The sequence below is a fragment of the Phyllobates terribilis genome, unplaced genomic scaffold (genome assembly GCF_046119375.1).
Source record: "Phyllobates terribilis strain yellow unplaced genomic scaffold, ASM4611937v1 Scaffold_10__3_contigs__length_209671492, whole genome shotgun sequence".
In the NCBI taxonomy this organism is placed as follows: domain Eukaryota; kingdom Metazoa; phylum Chordata; class Amphibia; order Anura; family Dendrobatidae; genus Phyllobates; species Phyllobates terribilis.
Genome location: NW_027362770.1, coordinates 154,005,914 through 154,022,831, shown reverse-complemented (window position 1 = coordinate 154,022,831; position 16,918 = coordinate 154,005,914). Strand labels below are relative to the sequence as shown.

The window sequence follows — 16,918 nt, the reverse complement described above, 5'->3', positions numbered from 1 at the left end:
AATATAGGAACGGGACGATATAAATCCCCATCGTCTATAAAATTGGCTCAAGCAGTTCGTTGAAATGTTAATTCAATTTACCAGAAATTGTACTGAGCTAAATTGTCTCTTGAAATGTAAGTGTAAGCCAGGAATCTGCATTATAGCTCCCACTGAAATAAAACACAAGTACAATTGTGTTATATACCTTGTATTTTGGGCAGTACATTTCGATCTGCCATTTATTTCCATAGATGTTGGACAGGAAATATTAAGCCAGGTCCTGTGATGAATAACAGGTCCAGCCCTGTCTGAACTCGACCAGTGCCAATTTGGAGCCACTAAGGTGTCTAAATTAGTGGAGGAGCTGAAACATCGACACAGGAAAAGGCAACCAGCTTATTAAACAATATATCCTGTTTTTCATGCCAGGAAATTGTGAAAAGCCCTATCACTCTAGATGATAAAGTCTGAAAAATGGTCGCAGAATTTCCAGGAGACCTTTCCAAAATTTGACAAATCGGTCATTGTCTAAGAGGCTGGTATAAAACGAAGTGCAACAGAGTAGTCAGAATAATGAAGAGTTAAAAAGTATTCCATGAGGAGCCACAGAAGATGTTAAACCATAGAAGTTTCCAACCCATAGAAGTCTACAGAAATGATGCCTGGATGTTGAACCTCAACTGGTTCTTGGTTTACGAGAATATATGAAAGTTGAGTTACATGGAAAACCTTTTAAAGATCGAAGTTTACAAGTCAACCGAGATGAACCTTTCTAGATGTGGTTGGAAAGTAATGGAGTAGAGTTGGAAGTTAGAAGGCATTGGGCACAATTCTTATTCATGACCTCTACAGATCTCTTAACCAAAACACGGAAGTTTTCGTCCATGTCAATGTAGGTAGAAAGTCTTTTTCAACTACTTATACTACAATATTTTGGCATTTGTAATCTCCATCACTTAGGTTGAGAAGTATCATTTAGAGGAGGTAGGCAGAAGGTCAACCATTCAAGATCCTTCATCTATTGGCATAAGTAAAGAGTGGCCGTAAAGAAGACCTGATCTATTGGACTAAGTACGATGGCTTTAAAATGCTTTGTCCCCTAATACCGTTTGCTGCATCCTTTCGTAAATCCTGCTGTTACCACTCTTCCCCTATCGGTTTACAAGTGGCACTTTTGGCCACAGCTTCTTGACGTTCAAAAAGGAAGCCGAGCATCCGCCCTTCAATGGACGCAACATCACCTGTGAAGCACAGAGAAGAATGTAGGGGACATCCAAGAAAGTTGGGAAGTCTTGGAGCGAAGGCATCAAGTGATTGGTGCAGGAATATGAGTAAACACCTGCACGGTAGAAGAGTACCCATGTTAGAAAACTTATTTTTAAGCAAATTAAAGATAGGCTTTCATTTTAGGAATTTCCTAGAATTACTTTCAATGGTGTCGTCCAGCCAGAAAACAATTTTAGGAAACTCATTGAGGCATGTGAGTGGCTTGGTCACTTTACCAATGCCCCAACACTCTCATTACGATGGTTTCTGATTTCCCACCGGTCTCTATACCATCATGCTCCAGCAATGACCTCCTGTCCTTGATGCACCCCCTGGGCCGTTGGGTACTCGGTGCCGGGCCGGTCGGTGCAGGGGATGTCACCGTGGCAGTGACCCGGTCCGTGACCCAGGGCGGTCAATAAAAAGGGGATTATAGTTTTTATAGTTTAATGTTTGTGACGCCACCTGTGGTATGCGGCTATATGGAGCCGCCGCTGTGGAGCAGGTCCTCTGGAGCTGTTGGTAATGCAGCAGAGTTGGTTCAGCTCTCCACAGGTAGAGCTAAGCTCCAGGGCGTTGCTGTGATGGTGAATGATGAAGTAACTGTGGTGGTGCAGTGTGGTCCAAGGGGTGATGGCGCATCAAAAATTCACAGAGACAGTGGGGTGCAGTCTTCAGGGTTTTACTCACGATTTTCACGTTGCTCCTGGTTACAACTGCAGATTATAACCTCCCACGTCGTCTGGTGTTTACTCATGGAGGGGTTCAGCAAACCCTCAGGTAATTCAAGAGCACTTAGCAGGACCCCTTTCTGTGTGTCTGTCTTGGTCGTCTTCCTGCGCTGGCTCTCAATCTCCTGCCCTGCACCTCGCAAACAGTGTCCCAAGCCGGTAACCACAGATCTTGGCGGGCAACCTTGAGTTCCCTGGATCTTGTGTGGCTACTTTTTTGGCGATTAATTGCGGCTGTGGCAACTACACCCTGGAAATGTAGAAGCTGCAATGCAGCGGCTTGCGGCATTACTGTAATGGTCCAGGGGTGTTTTGGCTGACCATGTACCTCCCCCTCAGGTGACTGATCACATGACTGTGACATCAGCACAGGTCCTGTGTGCACTGGAAGATATATAAACCCTGGTAGTTTTGAGACAGGATGTGAAAGGCTTGAGGCCTGTTCCCTGTGTGGGACACCGTTAGAGTGTGAGGCCTAGTGAGGCCTAGTGAAGCCTGAAAGGCAGAGGCTGGATCCTTGTGTGTAAGAGATGCCAGTAGCCTTGGAGGGCAAGAGGCTTCGAAGGCAAAGGCTGGATGTTATGTGTGAAAACATGCCAGTAGCCTTTGAAGGTACGAGGCCTGGAGGCCCCATCTGGGATGCCGTGGAGCCACAACGGTGGCAGAACCAAACTGACTGAAGCAGCTAAAACCCGGCAAAGGTAAAAACACTGCTTGATGTGGACATTTATATTGTTACCTTGCTGAAGGCTGTATCTGGAGCCAAGTGGACATATCTGTCACTGGAAAGGCTCTTGGACATTATATGTGTAATATGTCGGCGAGCCACTGAGATGGACTCGGTTATAAGCAGTTATGAAGTGTAATAAACTGCTGGATTGTGAAATACCGGAAAGTCGTCGTATGTGTGCTTTAATTGACCCGGTGAAGCGAGTGTTCCCCAGCATGATGACTAGCGCTGCCTTACAAAGCCTACGGTTTCTAGTTGAATATTGCAATTCTCACTAGTTAGGGGCTGGTCCCCTTTGCGGCCTGATCCTTCCACTCCTGGTAGATTTGGGCGTACGGGTGGGCTCCAGCACTTCCCTTACCCCTAGGATCCACTCTTTCCTTCTGGAGCCTTTCTCCCTGCTCCTCTCTTCCCTTCAGTCTCTCTTCTTCCTGAGCAGAGCTCCTGCTCCTTTCACTCTCCTCCTCTGACTGAACTGACTCACACCCAAGATAGTCTTTTTATATCCTCCTTCTCAAGTGCTCCCCTGAGCTTCTTCCTCCACCCACACCCACTACATGGTTCCCCCCACTCCAGCCAGGGACAGGGCTCAGCAGAGGAGCAGTGCATATTGCCCCTCCTGCTGGTCTGGAGTAGTGTAGTGTTGGATGCAGGTGTTTGGGTCCCAGGCAGTACTCCATCCTTACCTGAGAGTGGGATAACACACCTCTGGGTGAGATGCAGTACCTCTGTGGTGATTGAACCCACAGGGGCGCCACATCCTGATATGAAGATGTGATGGCTGCAGCCAATCACTGGAAGTAATTTTGTGAATTCAGAGTGGATTTCCAAATCACTGTGTCCCTGGCTAGACAACCTCTTTATTGACTTCATAAATTTCCAATGTCGTCAGACCCTAAACTACTTTTATATAATGTACACTCCTCAACAAAACCAAGAAAGGAAAAAGTTGTGGGGGTATGAAAATCACCGGATGGATAGACATGTTAATGATATTGAAATGATGGAAAAATGGAGCCAAATTTTCTAAATATCTCGATTTATTCAGCATCAGCCCATATGTTGATCATTCTACTGTGAGCCGCCTACGTGGCCTAAATGTCCTACCATGGTCTACAGCATCTCCGGTCTTGTCTCCTATCGAGCACACCTGGGATGATCTTGGTCGGAAATTGTAAAAGAAGCTGCCAGCAACGGATCTTGATGATTTGCCCAAGTACAGAGTGGCAGAACACTTCTCAGATGACCGTTAATGAACTTATTGAAGTGCACTTGGTTCTCATACTCGATGCTGAAAAAATCTGGATGTTTTGGAAATGTTTCCATTTTTTGATCATTTGCAGATCACCAAGACGTCTACCAATCTTGTGATTTCCGTAATTCCATGACTTTTCCTTCTTGGTGCTGCAATTTCAGTTTATATACATCTTAAATTTCCTCTTTTGAGGTCCCAGAATCTATTATTTACTCCCAAACAAAAGTGCCATTTTTGTTAGTCACCTCTGGAAGAACATGGCTTTTTGTGCCCCCGGTTATTGGGTAAATCTTTGTTGTTCTTATTGCTTGAAGCTGAAATAATTTGGATAATTCTCCGCTGTGACTTTGTAGTCATAGATACGTGATAAGAAATGTACTTTGAAATGCTGTTTGGCGACCCACGCCTTTTATAAATGCCAAAGACACAAAAGGAGCAATTTGAACTATTGGCAGCCGCGTATCCTTGTGTGTGTCGTCAGTGTCGAGAAGTCCTGTCTAGTGCCCAGTTTTATGCAGGTGAAAGCATTCCCGTCGGCATTGCCATGTGAACGCTAATGGGAGGAAAAAAAAAATTGACAGGTTGCCTGTAGTTAACAATCAGGTTTTATCTTTCACGTCCAGATTATATGAGCGCAAAAGCAAGAGATAAACTTTTTATTGCACGATCACAAAAACATCAATGCCCAGAGCGAGCGCGAAAACCAATTGTCGGGTTCACGTGCTCCCCTATAGCGGCACCCGATTACTGCCACATCATCTTGCCCATTGACTCAAAGTCCTAAAATGTTGTTTTTCTGTTTGTGTTTTTTTTTGTAGGGGAAATGGTTCTGGGGCGTTTTCTATTTTCTCTTTATGTTCAAAGGAAAGCCATCAGAAAATGATTAAATTGAGTTTTTTTGCTACATGTATTTTTTTGGGGGAAAAATATTGTTTAGATCACAATCCATATTAAAACACAATTTATATTCGTACACATTTTTACACAGTAACAACTGTTTTTTTTTTTTAATACTTTAACTTCCTGACTTTTCAGGAAGAGTTTTCAGCAGGCTCCTTATCAGGATAACACAGGATCCACCATTCACAATAGGTGATATCACAGCTCACCTCCTCCTCCTCCTGTACAATGACTGATAACACCTCTATATACAGTAGATAACACAGGATCCACCATTCACAATAGGTGATGTCACAGCTCACCTCCTCCTCCTGTAAAATGAATAAAACCTCTATATACAGGAGATAACAGGATATATCATTCACAATAGGTGATGTCACAGCTCACCTCCTCCTCCTGTACAATGAATAAAACCTCTATATACAGGAGATAACAGGATATATCATTCACAATAGATGACGTCACAGCTCCTCCTCCCTTCACAATGACCCTTGCACACGCACATTAGATGCTTCAATACAACAGATAGTGAGAATATGTTCATTAATATACAAGTGTTGTTTCCTGAAACAACAAGAAGTTAAGAGTCTAAAAAAGCCCCAGTGGCCAGTGTGAGAATTATAGGATTTCTATTTTTTGTGATATGAGGAAAAAAAAAAGTATTTAGAAAATACATTTAACACAAAAACATGATCACTTCCCTTCGAAGGATTTGTTCCAGAGGGATAATTTTTAGAAACAGCTCAGCATATAATAAAATAATAAAATCTCCAGCCAATCCTGTTCCGTAGTTTTCCTGGTCCTCCATTGGTCTCTGTACCTCCTGTTTCTACTGGGCGGACATGTAATAGCTGCAGTGGGTCACTGGCCGCAGCGGTCAGATCTCTGTATCGGTAGAAAGTCGGAAGTACAGAAAGTTAATGGGGGATCAGAAAAGTCAGAGTGAACGCGTTGGGGGATCGGTAAGGACTGGAGGACCACATCAAAGAGACTTCAGGAAACAATGCTGTTCATGAAGCTGGACCAGGAAGCAGAGACCCAACGGGGACCAGAGACCGTTCAGGAGATCAATGCTTCATCATTGCTTCTTTTCTTTTTTTACCAGCCTGCGCCCTTTAAAAAAAAAAAGTTTTCATCAGATTGACAACCCCTTTAAAGAGTCCGATGAATATTATTAGTTCTCTAGACCCTCATGGATATGCATGTATCACCCTTCCATAGAAGTCTCTGTAGCAGGGCAGAAAAGTTACTTCTGATCAGATGTTGGACATCAAAAATCTCCATTGGCTTTTCACCCGTCAATCATTCCTTCGCTTGTGAGAAAGCCGCGTAATGTGAGATTTCAAAGGGGATTTCTTTTCATTCCTGACGAATTTTGACGTGGGGGATGAGCTGGGGTGAGGGGGGAAGGAAGGAGCGCCTTCAACAATGGCATTATATCAATCTCTGAATGAGTTCTATTTAACAAGACGTGTTTCTTAAAGGGAACTTGTCACTTAACTTATCACTTAAATGCCTCCTATATGAACCTTCTATTGATCCCTCCTTTATAAAGAGCTATTACAAAGTGAACTTTTGCAATCCACAATAAGAATTGAAGCATCTTAAGAATTTTCTGTTTGACGTATACAGCTTCCATGCAGACCACTGTGTAGTTGCTGCCCCATAGCTACCGGCTACATGTTGCACTGTGCATTGTTTAAAGTTGTGGTCCAGTTTTTGTTAGAAAGGTCAACAATGATTAGTTGAATCACCAGCAATCATCTTTAATCTGTTGAGTTTTTGACTTCCCTACAGTGCCCCCACTGGGGACATGGAGTATTACATTGTTACAATTTAAGTAATGTAATAAAGGGACATGTTAGGTCCTCCAGAGCGAGAGATGCGGTCCTCACTGTTTAAGGGCTCAGTCAGATGCCCGTATAAATTGGAATGAGATCGGAATGCAGTGCAAGGATTGGCTGGCAGCTCTCCCGATCTGAGCGTGACCGCTTCAGGTCATGTCAGGAATTCTGTCACCTTCTACAGTTTGACCACTAGTGGCTGTTATTGTTCACTTTAATATTGTGCTGCAGTTTCTCTCCTTACCACTGCTGTTGTGTTCTACAATTGCCCTTTTCCAAGATGGTGGATTCTCAATCTATGGAATCCATTTTGTTTCCAGTTTGGGCCTACTTAAAGCCGCATGGATCTCTCACTCATTGCTTGAGTATTGTGTCTAGCTGTTAGCTTAGCTTCAGTCTCCAGCTCCTGAACATTCTTACCCAGACTGTTCTAATTTATCTACAGATTGTTTCCTACAACTCCATGCTGTCTCCAAGAACTTCTACTACCGCTTGCAGTTCCTGCTTGTGATCCTGGGTTCCAGCAGTGCTACGCTAGTATCGTAACAGGTCAGGAGAGCCTCTGGTCAGTCCATGGACTGCATTCCAATCTAGTTCCGATTTATACAGTCATCTGACTGTGCCCTAATAGAAAAGTGTCTTTAACAGGGCTCTACTTGATTAAAGTAGAATTGACTGAATTTTAGGAAATGTTTTTTTTAACCCCTTTCCGGCTCAAGACGTACTAATACGTATCTGTGCCCTGGGCCTTATGGGCCTGAGATGTATTAGTACGCCCTGGCGATTTTGCCCACACACAAGTGGTGCGGGCGAGATCGCCGCCGGGTGTCAGCTGATTATTACAGCTGACACCCGGTGCTATGTGCCAGGAGCGGTCCAGCACCGCTCCCGGCACATTAACCCCCGAAATGCTGCGATCGAAATCGATCGCAGCATTCCGGTGGCAAGAGGAGGTAAGCACTATACTTACCTTCTCTGCCGGCGTCTCGCGGCGTCTGAGTCCGGTCCCGGATGTTGCCATGATGACCCGACGTCATCATGACAACATCCGGGTCACCAGGAGGCAGGAAGTTGCTTTGGTCATGCGCAGTGCACGACCAAAGTAACTTCTCCCTGTGCCGCGCTGACAGCCTGTATAGCACAGGGATGGTTCTGCATTTTTGTGCTATACAGCCGATCAGGCTGCAAAAAGTGAAAGTCCCATAGTGGCACAATGTGAAAACGTAATAAAAATGTCAGAAAGTGAAAAAAATAATTACAAAAAAATTCTAAAAATATTAAAAAAAAAAAATGAAAATAATAATAAAAAAAAAAATATATATATATATTGTATCCATAAATAAATAATCTTATGAAAAAAAAACAATAAAAGTACACATTTGGTATCACCGCGTCCGGAACGACCTGACCTATAAAACTGTCCCACTAGTTAACCCCTTTAGTGAACACGGTAAAAAAAATAGATAAAAAACTCAACATAAAACGATGTTTTAGCATCATACCGCAAAACAAAAAATGGAATAAAACGCGATCAAAAAGACAAATGTAAATAAAAATGGTACCACTGAAAACGTCATCTTGTCCCGCAAAAAACAAGCCACCATACAGCTCCACCGGCCAAAAAATAAAAAAGTTATAGCTCTCAGAATAAAGCAATGCAAAAACAATTCTTTTTTCTATAAAATAGTTTTATTGTGTAAAAGCGCCAAAATATAAAAAATATATATAAATGGTGGTACCGCTGTAAACGTACTGACTCGAAGAATAAAGCTGCCTTATCAATTGTACCACACGCAGAACGGCATAAAAAGAAAACAAAAAAACAATTCCTGAATTGTTGGTTTTTGTTTATTCTGCCTTCTAAAAATCAGAATAGAAAGTGATCAAAAAATGTCACGTGCCTGAAAATGGCACCAATAACAACGTCAACTCATCCCGCAAAAAAAAACAAGCTGTCACATGACTGTCAGCCGAAATATGGAAAAATTATAGCTCTCAACATATGGCGATGTAAAAACTAGTCTTTGCAAAAAAATGCGTCTTTTAGTGTGTGACAGCTGTCAGTCATAAAAACCCGATATGAAATCTGGTATCGCTGTAATCGCACCGACCCGAAGAATAAAGTCGTCTAATCACTTACCCCACACGAGGAGCGTCGTAAAAAATAAACTTTAGGGTTGTGCCAGGGTTAGGGTTGGGGTTTGGCTAGGGTTAGAGTTGGGCATGGGTTGGGCTAAGGTTAGGGTTGGGGTTGGGATTTTTTCAGAAGAAAAAAAAATGATGACGATATGGCGACTAATGTTGAGCGCAAGTGCTCGCTACTTGAGTTTGCATCGGGTACTCGGGTATGCACTGAGTATAGCTGGTTCTCGAGTGACATGCTCGAGTCTCCGCCCCAAATGTTTTGCAGCTGTTAGGCTATGTGCCCACGATGCGTTTTTTAAGCGTTTCCGCAGCGGCAAAAACGCTGCAGAAACGCTTAAAAAATGCTTGGTAGAAGGTCTGCCATGTTCCCCAATGATAATCCGCATGTGCTGTGCACATGCTGCAGAAACTTCCGCTGCGGATTATCATTGCGGAAAAAAAACGCAGCACTACCAATTATTTTGCAGAAGCGCTGCGTTTTCGCCGCCATTGACTTGCATTGAAACGCATGACATCTGCATCACTGCATCTGTAGATGCGCATTCCATGCGTTTCAATGTGCGGATGGTACCCGGGTCTGGAGAGGAGGAGACTCTCCCCCGGACCCGGGTACCATAGAACCTGTGAAAAAAAGAATAAAATAAAAAATAAATATTATACTTACCTTCTGATGGCCCCCGGTGGCTTGCTTTGCTGCGTCCTCCCTTGCCGGCAGCTCGCGGTGGACTGAAGGACCTGCGCTGACGTCATTTAGCCATGTGACGGCAGGTCCTTCAGTGCATTCTTTGGGGTCACACTATATAAATCCATGCGGTTTGCATGGATTTATATAGTGTGACCAAGTTGTCAAGCACTTTCCAAGTGATGCTAAAATCGCTTGGAAAGCGCTTGTCAACCCGCATGCGGAAATGCAAGTGAAGAACGCTTCACATCCGCATGTCCCTGGCAGGAAAAACGCATGTACAATCCGCATGCACAATCCGCATGCGTTTTTTTCTGCCAGGAAGATGCAGAAACGCTCAGGAAAAAAATCCAGAGCATTTCTGCATCGTGGGCACATAGCCTAATACAGCCAAAAAAACCTCGCGGGGATTGCCTGCCATGCACGAGCGATCCCCGCATGTTTTTTTGGGGTGTCTAATAACTGTGAAACATGCGGGGCAGGGACTCGAGCATGTCACTTGAGCACCCGCGATACATGGTGCATACCCGAGTACCCGATGCAAACTCAAGTAGCGAGCACTTGCACTCAAGAGTAATGACAACTTATTCAATATGATGACCTAATGTTGTCAAATTCTGTGTCGTACCTCTGGGTTCAAAATGTTCACTATACCCCTTGATACAATCTTTGAGGCGTGTAGTTTCCAAAATGGAGTCACTGGAGGTAGAGGGGGGTTGTTTCCACTGTTTAGGCACATCAGGGGCTCCCCAAATGCAACATGGCGTCCGCTAATTATTCAAGCAAATTTTACATTCAAAAAGTCAAATAGCGCTCCTTCCCTTCCAAACCCTGCTGTGCGCCCAAACAGTGGTTTTCCCCCACATAAGGTATATCGGCTTACTCAGGAGAGATTGCACAAGTTGCATGGTGAAATTTCTCCTGTTACCCTTATGAAAATGCAAAACTGGGGACTGAAAAACATTTTTGTTGGAAAAATGTGGAAATTTTATTTTTACGGCTCAATGTTATAAACTTCTGTGAAGCACCTGGGGGTTCAAGGTGCTCACCACACATCTAGATAAGTTCCCTGGGGGATCTAGTTTCCAAAATGGTGTCACTTGTGGGGGGTTTCCACTGTTTAGGCACATCAGGGGCTCCCCAAACGCAACATGGTGTCCATTAATTATTCAAGCAAATTTTACATTCAAAAAGTTAAATGGCGCTCCTTCCCTTCCGAACTCTGCTGTGCACACAAACAGTGGTTTTTCCTCACATATGGGGTATGTGAGTGCTCAGGGGAAATTGCACAACAAATTTTGGGGTCCATTTTTTCCTGTTACCCCTGCGAAACTAAAAAAAAATTGGGTCTAAAATAACATTTTTGTGAAAAAAGTTAAATATTCATTTTTTTCTTTCACATTCGAAAAATTCCTGTGAAGCACCTGAAGGGTTAATAAAGTTCTTGAATGTGGTTTTGAGCACCTTGAGGGGTGCAGTTGTTAGAATGGTGTCACTTTTGGGTATTTTCTGTCATAGAGGCCCCTCAAAGTCACGTCAAATGTGATGTGGTCCCTAAAAAAAAATAGTTTTGTAAATTTTGTTGTAAAAATGAGAAATCGCTGGTCAACTTTTAACCCTTATAGCTCCCTACTAAAAAAAAAAAAAAAATTGGTTCCAAAATTGTGCTGATATAAAGTAGACATGTGGGAAATGTTATTTATTAACTATTTTGTGTGACCTATCTCTCGGATTTAAGGGCATAAAAATTTACATTTTGAAGATTGCAAAATTTTCAAAATTTTCACCAAATTTCTGATTTTTTCACAAATAAACGCAAGTGATATCGAAGAAATTTTACCACTATCATGAAGTACAAAATGTCACGAAAAAACAAGAATCAGAATCAGGGGGATCCGTTGAAGCGTTCCAGAGTAATTATCTCATAAAGTGACAGTGGTCAGAATTGTAAAAATTGTCCCGGTCATTAACGTGCAAACCACCCTCGGGGGTAAAGGGGTTAAACTAAGCATCCACTTGAGAATATAAAAAAAATCTATTTATGAAAAGCAAGATGGGCAGCATGGTTAACAATGGGATCCTTGGTTCCAATCCGATCAAATATTGGCAAACATTTAAGTGCACCACCTACTGGTTTTCCATCTATATCCACCCTTCTCTGGCTCTACAAAGCCAGAGCTGTCAATCAGAAAAAGAAGGGGGAGTGGAGATAGAGGGAAAACAAGCAGATGAGAAGGTGTATATAAATGATTGGCCACACCAAGGGTGCATCATGCGCCAGTACTTGGCTTGAACTGTCATTCTGTGCTGACAGTCCCTTTAAGACTTCTGAACCACCTCTCATCTGCTCCCGGTAGATGGAGTTGTAGCGGTGACATCATGTCTACATCATGTGATTACTGCAGCCAATCACTGGAGTTAGGTGTCTTAGGCCATCTACCAAGGCATCACCGGCAAGACCAGGGATTGGCTGAAAAGGTCACGAGTTGTAGATGGGATGTCACCACTGTAGCCCGGTCAGCAGAAACCTGCGCGGTTAAGGGAATAGGCAATGCTGAAGCCACAGAATCTTTAGTAGGTAAGTACTGATAATTTTCATTCTTTAAAAGTATAAGCAGCCTTGGTTCCATGTTATAATTATAGGAAACAACCCCTTTCAATACGTTTTCTTATGATGGCCATACAAGAGACAGGTGTTGGCGAAGTTAGTGTTTGACTGACAAATTTTCCTCTAGACTCCTCCAAGGTGAAGGGGTTGCAGTCGCACCTGGGCCCTGGTGTTCAAGGAGCCTAAAACGGTCCATTTGGTCAATATTAGCAGACCAATTTTAATACAGACACACGATAATTAGGGGCCCTGTTAGAGTTTTTGCATTGGGGCCCACGGGCTTTAAGTTAAACCACTGCTCCAAGCGTTCAAGTGTTTTGAATGGGCTTAGAAGTACAGCTGATGCCTTCAAAAAAATAAAAGGATCGGGCGCTAAATTTTCAACTGCCTGACCCTTCTCTGATGGGGCTGTGTCTTGAGTCGCTCATAGAGATCAGATGGTCAACAGGTCCAACCAAAACAATCAGGTTTGGCCAACTTTAATGGATGCCTTTAGATGTGAATGGTAGAGTTGGTGCAAATCAATTCGCACATCCCATTCTATTGCCCATGACAGTGTAGTCTTTGACCACTGCATGGGAGCATTGGGATTACCTCTTATCTGTCAGAATCAGCGGCTCTTTTTATTAGCGGGCCTGGTGCGCAATCCAGGCTGGCTAATCAAAAGATGAGTCTTGGGTACAACATTTAAAATTCGGTACTCACGCTCTGGTGCAAGTGGCCACTGTTGTTACTGATGGAGTGAAACATCCAAAATAGTTCTCATATACTCTAGGATAGTGTTCCCCAACTCCGGTCATCAAGGGCCACCAACAGATTATTTTTTTCAGGATTTCCTTAGAAATGGAATTATCTGGGCCATACTAAGGAAATCCTGAAAACAATCTAGGGGTGGCTCTTGAAGACTGCGGAGTTGGGGGAACACTGCTTTAGTGAATGCCAAAAATGCTCCAGAATATGTTAGCGCCATATAGAGCAGCATAAGACCAACCTAAAGTTGGTCCAGAGGAAGGCAAAAACCCTTGAGGCAAAAGTAAATTTTCTACATCTTAAGGAAAAACAATGGTCTTCCCGACTCCAAATATGGCAATCGGAATAAATCCCTAGATACATGACCCATCTCCAGTAATCTAGTGCCATAACTTGTATTACTACTATATATGCAATGATAGGATGTCTTTTCCATAATAGGAAAAAAAATGGACGCATCATCCAAAAAACATGTAGAAATATGGTTGGGGTGGGTCAACGTGTCCTGCTCGAATATGTTACATGGCCTTGAACAACCAGAAGGGAGTTTATCCGATATGGACCCCGAAATATCTTGACTGTCCTGAGATCATCGGACGCATTCCTTAGCAGTTAGGTGATGTAATATGCAATTATTTATCTATCTTTCCATCCGGGATATCCATCAGAAGATCGCTCCCGGGCTGCCAAATCCCTCTTGTTGAGATAATTTCTTTTATTTGCTCAAGTCGACAGCCTTTTATAGAAATAACGCGAATAAAAGCAAAAGGAGTCAGCTTAGGTCAAGGTGAATTTATTGCCCAAACAACATTCTTATTCCCCTTCAAAATAGAAAAAAAAAAAAAAAACACATTTCACGAATCCATCTTGAAACTAAATCAATTAACATGTTAATAATAGAAAAAAAAAAAAAGCAACGACTTTAACACTGAACAGACAAGACCTTTCCCGTAGGTAATCGTCAAAACGACTCATCGATCAAGGTCTTCTCCACCATAAGAAATCTCACGTACGTTCTACAAAAGTTCATTAATTCAACTCTACACTTTCTATCCGTTCCCTGACCACGTAATCGTCACAACTTTGTTGGTTTTTTTTATTTATTTTTTTTATTTTTTCGACTTCTTACAATTTTATAAAGTACAAAAGTGAGAGAACGTTGACTTGATATGGCATCACACCGGATTAAAGCGACGAGGAAATGAGACAGTTGTGCAGAGTGATTGAGGTACTCGGTGAAAATAAATTAAACAAAAACATCCACTTGCCAATAAGGTGGTGGAAGGGGGGAGAGTGTTTAGGGCATTGAGGACATGTATCAAAATGAAGGGGGACAAGAAAAAAAAAAAGAATTAGGGCCAGCAGCATCACCTTCATCATAACATTTGGTAATAATCAATATGACCACTCTTAGGATAAGGGTCAAGAGAATTGACCATTGGGTTGAAAAAAAAGTCATAAAAGGGGTGCACTGATCACGCAAAGTTCCCTGCAGAGTGTCATAAAGGAACAATTTTGGAGAAATTGATAGATACTATTTTAGGCCAAGGGGACAAATGTAATAATGCCGACAAGAGACTTCTTGGGTCATACAACGTTCTCTACCATCGTTCAGTAAAGCTGGCCACACACTTACGATAACAGTCCAAAAAGCATTCCCTACTGATTTCTCTCCCAAATGCGCATGAACACTCTTTTTGGTTGAGCATGCATGGATTCTGAATGGGGAGAAGGGAGTGGCCTAAAGGATTGGGCATGTTAACGTCTAACTGCCTGATCTTCCTCTTTCCCCGGCAAGATGGGAGCCCAATCCTGCTGAAAACAACGGGTTCAGCTAACTTTAATATATAAACCAGCTTAAATTAAGGGTCAAAAAGGATTTCCTTTTTTTTTAAAAAATGTTGCCCACAGAGACACTTACTAAAGTTTATTTTTAATAATCACTTTTTTTTCCTTCGACCTACTTCTAATAAATCTCACCAATTTTTATTTTTTTAAAATTATAGAGTGCGTAATGGCGACTAAAAAGTCCAGAAATTCAACTTTTTAGCCGAAAAGATCAATTTATCCAACCCTATATTTTCCTTTATCGCATCTTTTTAAAGAAGCACTCGCATCAAAGTTTTTATCCTCTTAATAAACTGCAATTATCATATTTTATACAGCACTGTGTACTTACAATTGCTCATTTTGCCTTTCTACCCAGCTAATTCTTCTCTTTTCCATTAGTTCTATGACATCATGTGATTAATGACTGGCTAGCTGGGTCTTTCTAAGCTCTATGTAGAAACAGGAGGTCAATTTTCTCTGCACAAGTCATGAGTCTCTGCAAAAATCTATGGCGGAGGTGGGGAGGAGGGAGCAGCTGGGTCAGGAGTTGAAGAGGGGAATGATTTTGCAGGGACAAAAGACTTCCTGTTTCTACATAGAACAGAGAAAAGAGAATAATTACCGGGGAGAAAGGCAAAATGAGCAATTGTAAGTACACGGTGCTTTATAATATGACTGCAATATATTAAGAGGATAAAAACTTTGATGGGAGGAGGTCTTCTTTAATAACTCCCTTCCCGCCCAAGAACTCCACAAATGGGGATCACATAGCTTATGGCAAATGACATGTGGCATTAATGTGCTTTGGACAGTAGTTGCCATTACTTTGTACAATTGAAAAAAAAATTAACAAAAATATCAATTTTGGAAACAGACAGAAGGGAGATCGTGCCCAGAAATAAAAAAATAAATGTTTCCCCCTCCATTCCTGTCCTGGAAGTAAACCCATAACGGGCATTGGCAGCTTATTATTTTTTTTCCAAAAAAAGTCTGGAATTTTGGCATCTTGCCGCCAATTGAGTTACTAATAAATAGCGTGATGTCATATGAAGATCTTTGCTATCCAGGTATCATTTTCATAGAGTAAACTTTTTGGAATTTCTATGGATTAGATTACTCCAGTTACTAATCAAAGTTGCCATGAAGAAAACACTTACAAAAATACCATCGGCCATATTAGTTTTTTTTTTCCTTTTGTCCATTTACACCATACGATTTACATGACGCCTACTGGAATTATTATTTTTTTTTATTATTCTTTCTTTCCATTTCAAGCAGCAATACATAATAGCAGTCATATTTCAGCCCTCGAACAGCACATTTCAGGAAGTCAGGCTTTGGCAAACTTTAAAAGTGTACCCATTTAATACCCACAGTGGAGGCCGCCGTTTTATTTTTTAGGGGTAGAAGCAATTTTTTTTTTTTTTTACATTGGAACCTAATACATAGCGATTCCTTCATAACGGCCCTCTTCACCACCACCACCGTGTGTATACAACAGATAACGTTTTCATGAAATACTTATAAAACAAACAAAAAAAAATAAAAGAACAAATTCAAATTTTTTTTTTTCAAAATTTTAAATTAAACATTTTTTCAGCATTTTACACAATTACCACAAAAGTCTAGTACATTTTATAATGTTCTAAATTAGACTATGGCACCTCCCACGAGGAACCCCCCTCCCACCCCAGCTAAGGTCGTTGTAGTTCTCCAGGAGCCGATAAGGCACGGGTACCCTTACTTGTGTCCTAAGTACAGTTTTTCTGCTAACTAAATAGTTAATAGATCACAGACACCAAAACAAAATGTGAAAAAAAAAAAAAAAAATCCTCATTCCTATTGGCTTAGAGCCAATACGCAAGGTTTTTTTTGTGCTGGTGAAATTTACAGAACAGATGAAATTACCTTATAAAGTCTTTTTCATGCTAATTAGCAGAAATCCAGAGAGGACACATGTTTTGTATCACTTTAGGTACACACCCTTTAAATCGCAGATCATGGTGTATCTACATCTTGCCCTATATGACTTTTACACATCCATGAAATTGTAATCCATTTCAGGTTACAATAGACCAAGCGGGAAAGGTAATGTACAAAAGTGATTTGCCCCACACCCTTGAAGAGTCCAAGGCATTTTTTTTTTTTTTAACACCTCGAAACTCCATATTTATCCTCCCTCTAGAGTTCACATA

The 16,918-nt window shown here is 41.8% G+C and overlaps 2 protein-coding genes across 4 annotated transcripts in view; one reads left to right on the top strand and one right to left on the bottom strand.

Moving 5' to 3' along the window:
* The window catches only part of LOC141164563 (uncharacterized), a 42,770-nt gene extending 35,438 nt beyond the window's left edge, over positions 1–7,332 (top strand). Inside the window, exon 3 of one of the 2 annotated variants that reach the window (XM_073649954.1) lies at positions 7,154–7,332. The gene's annotated coding sequence lies outside the window, so the exon portion shown is untranslated. Of the gene's footprint in view, positions 1–411; positions 1,032–7,153 lie in introns of those variants that run through there. The other variant, XM_073649952.1, reaches the window with a different exon arrangement.
* Positions 7,333–14,187: 6,855 nt separating this feature from the next.
* Positions 14,188–16,918, bottom strand: part of CCND2 (cyclin D2) — a 326,524-nt gene continuing 323,793 nt past the window's right edge. For both annotated transcript variants that reach the window (XM_073649951.1, XM_073649950.1), the window contains exon 5: positions 14,188–16,918. This exon is cut by the window's right edge and continues 4,145 nt beyond it. The gene's annotated coding sequence lies outside the window, so the exon portion shown is untranslated.